The following is a 6284-nucleotide window of genomic DNA, read 5'->3' on the forward strand; positions in this document are numbered from 1 at the left end:
AGTAGTGCATCACCCGGGATTTGAGGAGGATCACCAAGGTCACTCCCAACTCCTTGGCATAGGCAGCAGAGTTGTCTCACGATGTCAGAGTGTAGGGGCTGGTTCTAAGCCACAGAAACTTAAAAATGAAAACAAAAGGTCTCCAGGGGACAACCCCACCGCCTTTTTTCTAGACCTGTGCATTTGCAGAAGTGCCACTACACTTTTGGCCCAGTCCAATTTCTTCGCCTTTTCCTCCTCCCTAGTGGTCTCCTTTAAGGTACCACCTGAAAATGGCACACTTAACGTGGAAAGTTTATATAGTATCTGCAATTTGACTCTGTATGCAAAAGCTAAAGGCCTCAATCTACTCATAGTTATTGTAGCGCATCATGCATAGGAATGTGGTCTTTCCATCCTCAATGCCATGTTGTCCTCACCATCAAGTTCTTCCTCACCCACACTTTAACACCTAATTGAATAACGTTCATTTTTTTTTTTTAAATTTCAGCCTCATTTTAGTATGTTCACCTGTCTTATTTCTTTGAACTGTAATGAAGTCCAGTGCTTGTCAGGGAGATTCAGGACTGTTTTCTATAAAGACCAATGGTCAAGACTGGGGGCCTTGTTATGAGAGTACTGGAGGATATGTACTTGAAGGAAAACCGTTCACTAAAAGGGATATACGACCAGTCCTCACTCTGAAACTCAGACCTGTCCCCCTCTTGCTCATAGGCCCACTCTCTCCTCAGAAATGGCAGAGGGGATGGCTACAGAACCCAAAGTCCTTACAAAATTGTCGCTATTCCTTTCAATTCTAAAACCAAATGTCTTTGACGTTTCATAGTCCCATTCTTTCTTTGACCAGACATAAAGAGAAAATGTGCAGTTATGACCAGAAGAACATAAAAAGTAATGGATTGAGAGGAGAACTGGCTCCTACCCCTTACCATTTCTTAATGTCCTATACAAGGTGCCTGTTTTCTTACTTGCATGGATACTCCCTGAAGTTCTCACACACTGAAATAGTTGACTAACAGGAGCTGGGATTGTGGCTCAGTGATAGAGCACTTGCCTAGCACTTGTGAGACACTGGGTGCCGCAGTCTCTGGCTGGGCACAAATCACGAGCCACCACACAGCTTGTAGATTCAAACAGCAATTCTTTATTCCCGAACTCACACCGGCCCTCTACAAACACGTTCTGGGGGAATCCAGGTTCTCTGCCCAAATCCACACTTCCTGGGCTTCTGTCTCCCAAAATATACTGTCTGGCCCTAAGAACTCAAGAGGAACTCAGGCAGCAGGATACGCCCTATTCTAAACGGGGAACACCCTAATCTCCTATTATCCTAAACCGGGAACACCCTAAACAAGGATCTGCCCTGGTCCTTGAGCAAGGTCACCTTTCAGGAGTCCTTCCACTAGACAGCATGGGAGTACGCTGGCAAGGAAATTGTCATACCTACTTGGCTGATGGCTCCCAGCAACTGGGTTCCATCCTCAGCATCATATAAAAAAAAAAGTTATTTTTTAAAAAAGAAATATTTGACTAACAACAAACAGTGCAGTGTTATATTAAAGAGGTACATGGAAAGGTATGGCATCTAATATATTTGTTTTCTTGTCGCTTTTGTATATTTTGGGAAAATCTCTTAGTTCTGCCTCCTCATAGTAAAATCAGGACTCAAAATTCCCACTTCTTTTGTAGATCAGAAGCAGTAATAGAACCTAGGTTCTAACAAGCAGATTCATCTGCACAAGACTTCAAATTCAGAAGTGAGCAAATGTAAGGAAATAGGCTTGACTCAGAACTTCTGTTTGCTAATGAAGGCAGCAGAAGAGGTAGGCAAGTTTTGGGACAACAGTAGTTAATCAAAGTCAGACTCTGTACTTTGGTGTTTGGTGGTGGCTATAGCAACACTTTCCATTGAGAGCACGGCTGAAAGTTTTCTAGAGTTGCACCTGGAAATTTTCTATTAAAACTGTTACCCCAGCCTTTCCAACAATTCTGTAGGTGATCCGATATCTCATTAATATCTTTTCAGCTTAAAAATGTCAGAAATATGTATTTTTTAAAATTTTTTTAGTTGTAGATGGACACAATACCTTTATTCATGTTATGTGGTGCTGAGGACCAAACCCAGTGCCTCACATGTGCAAGGCAAGTGCTTTGGCACTGAGCCATAACCCCAGACCCAGAAGTATGTATTTTTGGTTAAGAACTCTGACTCAGCCTCCTGAGTAGCTGGAATAACAGGTGTGTTCCATCCCACCAGCAGAATTCTTTAAAATAAAGAACTTCTATTTCATCTAGGGAACTTGACCTAAGACCTACACAAATGCAATCACTGCCATTGAATGGAACACAGAAAATAATGGATTAGTTCAGGAGAGCATCCAAATTGCAAGATGACAGCTGTGCACAAGGATAAGCAAGCAACCAGTTTAGAATGAAGCAAGGAAACAGTGGCCTCCAGGGGAGAGTTTTCTGGAGCAAAAGGAAGATTTTATAGATACCTGATATAATAGAAGATATTAAAGTTATTGTGGCTATGATATAGGCCAAAAGTATAAGGAAAAAAAGATAATGAGAAATGCCAAGAAAAAGAAAAACATGTATAAGAAATGCAATCATAGCATAAACTGTGCTCTGCAGTGAACTATATCAACCTATAAGGCCAGGAGAATTGCTAAAAATGATTACAAAATAGAAATAAAATGTTATTAACCTTAGTGATGCAACTGTAAAATCATAGATGACAAAAACTGAGAGAAAAGAGGAGAATCATAGGGAAGGATAAAGGGTATTAATACTGCCATCGTATACAGTAGAGAGCCAACAAGTACTGTCCATAGTTAACAGAATAAGAATAAAAAAGTGAAAGTATATTAGTAAACACCTAAAAGAAGCCTATATTATTATTATTTTCCTTTGTGGTGCTGGGAATTGAACCCAGGGCATAGTGCATTTACCAACTGAGCTATATCCCCAGCCCCAAAAGAGAAGCCTATAAAGGTTTCAGAAGTTGATATACCACACTAAGAGGTGGGATGTGTTGTGAGCTAAACCTTTACCTACTAATCTGGAGAGCCATTAATTTATGTCTAAAAGTAAATTAAGAACAAAAAATAATATAAGATATTACTGAGAACCAGGCATAGTGGTTCACTCTTGTAATCCAAGCACCTGAAAGGCTGAGACAGGAGGATCGCAAGTTTAAGACAACCCTTAACAATTTATCAAGAATCCTTAGTGGGGCTGGGGATGTGGCTCAAGCGGTAGCGTGCTCGCCTGGTATGCGTGCGGCCCGGGTTCGATCCTCAGCACCACATACAAAGATGTTGTGTCCTCTGAAAACTAAAAAAAAAATAAATATTAAAAAAATTCTCTCTTAAAAAAAAAAAAAAAAAAGAATCCTTAGTGACTTATCAAGAAACAGTCTCAAAAAAAAAAAAAAAAAAAAAAAAAAAACAGGGGCTGGGGATGTGGCTCCAGGGGTAGCCTCGCTCGCCTGGCATGCGTGTGGCCTGGGTTCGATCCTCAGCACCACATACAAACAAAGATGTTATGTCCACCGAAAACTAAAAAAAAAAAAAAAAAAAAATTAAAAAATTATCTCTACCTACAATAAAAATTAATTAAAAAAAAAAATTATCTCTCTCTCTTTAAAAAAAAATCAAAAAACAACAAAAACCTGAAAGATATTGCTGAGAGATATAGCAATAACTATCAGAAAAAAAGAATAAGAAAACACACATATACACACAATAACTTGAATGTTCCTAGTAGTTCTCCCTCTAGGGATCTAAAGTATCTAAAGCAGAGAGGTATATTTGTGATTCTTGGTTTTTCACTATGTCCTTCTATAACTATGACTGAAAAGACAAAAAGAATAGGAAAAAGAAGTTTCAGAATATTATTTAACATCAAATTTGTTCTTTTTTTCACCTATACATTTCTTACCCACTTGTGCTTCCCATTTGATATTATTTGCTCCATTTAGTTTTCTTTAAAAAATAAAAAAAAGAGGAATGTAAGCAATGATCCCAAAGAAACCACTTTAAAATTTTGAGACTCTTTCTAGATCTTTGTTAATATAAGGACATGGTTTTACAAAGCTGTAAAGCAATTATGAACTATTAGTGTACTTCTTACCTGCATCCTTTTCTCATCACACCTTCCTGGAAAGTGACCTCATCACCTTCTTTTATATGGGTAGGACTAAGGTCAGCCAACAGGCCCTTTCTTCTAGTGTGTTACCTTCTCCACCTGACCTCTACTGGCTCATCTGCTGGTTCTGGCTGATCCTCCATCCCAGGCCCTCTTGCCTCATCTGCATCTTCAGTTTTTCTTTCATACTCTTTTGTCTACAATAGATATCTGGAGTGTTCCCCATAGGCCCAATTATTAGAGGATTCTTCTCAGCTAGGCTTGCCTTTTGGGAAGTGGTGAAACTTTTTAGGAAATGGAGCCTAATGAAAGGTTTTGTTGGCTCTCTACTGTATACAATGGGTTGTGCCCTTGAAGGAGATTGTGGACTCTACCACCCTCCTCATTCTCTGGCTTCCCCAGCCTTAAGGTGAGTGAGTGGCTTTTCATTGCCACAAGTTCCCTGCCATGATGTGCTGCCTTGCCACAGGCTGGAAAGCAATGGAGCCAATTGATGATGGATTGAAACTTGCAAAACAATGAACCCAAATAAATCTTTTCTCTTAGGTATTTTATCTTAGGTATTTGTTTATATTAATTGAAAGCTCACTAACAAAATGACCATATTCAAATTTTTCCTGCATTTAAAAAGAAAACCAAAAACTTCTTCCAAAGTAATTTTTTTTTTTCTTTTGGTACTGGGGATTGAACCACATCCCCAGCCCTTTTTATTTTTTATTTTGAGACAAGACCTTGCTAAGTTACTGAGGGTCTTTCCTAAGTTGTTGAGGCTGGCCTCAAATTTGAAATACTCCTGCCTCAGCCTCCTGAGTTCCTGCAATTACAGGAGTGCACCACTGCATCCAGCAAAAAAAAATTTTAACCTTTTTTTTTTTTTTTTTTAATATTGTGCAGAGGATTGAACTTAGTGCCTCACATGTGCCAGGCAAGTGCTCTACCACTGAGTCACAACCCCAGCACCACCAAATTTTTTAATATAGCTCGGCTTTCAAAAGAACTGTCTTCACACTAATTTATCTCAAGTTACTTGTTATTCCTGTTATATTCCTCTGCCCTGAGCCCATATGTACCTTCTCTACTGAAATTGCTCTCTCTGAATGATGAGTGATACCAATTTCCCAACTTTTAGGCCTTTCCTTAGGTCTCACTCTTCTCTGCTATACTACACACTGCCACCTTTATACTGAATTTCCCCCACCTTTTGTTTGACACTTGTAGAACAGACCTCCTGTGAGAATGTGAGTACATTATAATCAGCTGGTAATACTATAACAGACTACAGTCATGAGCAACAAAATGGGAAATAAATATAAAAAGTAGTTCTTTAGAATTTTTGTATAAGCACACTATAATATAAACTTTATAGGAATAATACATATGACCAACTTAAATTACCATGGCTAGGGGCTGGAGTGTAGCTCAATGGTAAGCCCCTTACCTAAAATGCTTGAGGCCCTAGGTTCAATCCTCAGCACCAGAAGAAAAAAAAGATTAAATTATCATGGCTGGCAACATGAGCCTTAGACTTAATTGATACATAGGTATAAATATATTAGTCCAATGTCTTATAATCAGTAGCAGAAGTAATATATATTTTTGGTACTTGGTATTGAACTCAGAGGTATTCAAACACTGAGTCACATCCCCAGCCCTACTTTGTATTTTATTTAGAGACAGGGTCTCACTAAGTTGCTTAGCGCCTTGCTTTTGCTGACGCTGGCTTTGAACTCAGGATCCTCCTGCCTAGGTTGCCCGAGCCACTGGTATTACAGGCGTGCACCACCACATCCGGCTTTAGAAATCAATTTTTAAAAAATATTTTTAGTCTTTCTTTTAGCAAGAATATTCATGGTCATAGTAATGCATGCCTGTAAATCCAGCAGCTCAGGAGGTTGAGACAGAAGGATTGCAAGTTCAATGCCAGCCTCAGCAACTTGGCAAGGCCCTGAGCAGTTTAGCAAGAATTTGTCTCAAAATAAAATATAAAAAAAGGGCTGGAGATGTGGCTCAGTGGTTAGGCAACCCTGGTTCAATTCCTGGTACCTGGTGATTGTAGCTTCAAATAATAGATATTAAAGCGATTAAGAATTAAGAAAAATATGAAAATGAAAGATTAGAGATCTGTGATTCTT

This window comes from Callospermophilus lateralis, chromosome 3 (assembly GCF_048772815.1).
Source record: "Callospermophilus lateralis isolate mCalLat2 chromosome 3, mCalLat2.hap1, whole genome shotgun sequence".
NCBI classification, from domain to species: Eukaryota; Metazoa; Chordata; class Mammalia; order Rodentia; family Sciuridae; genus Callospermophilus; species Callospermophilus lateralis.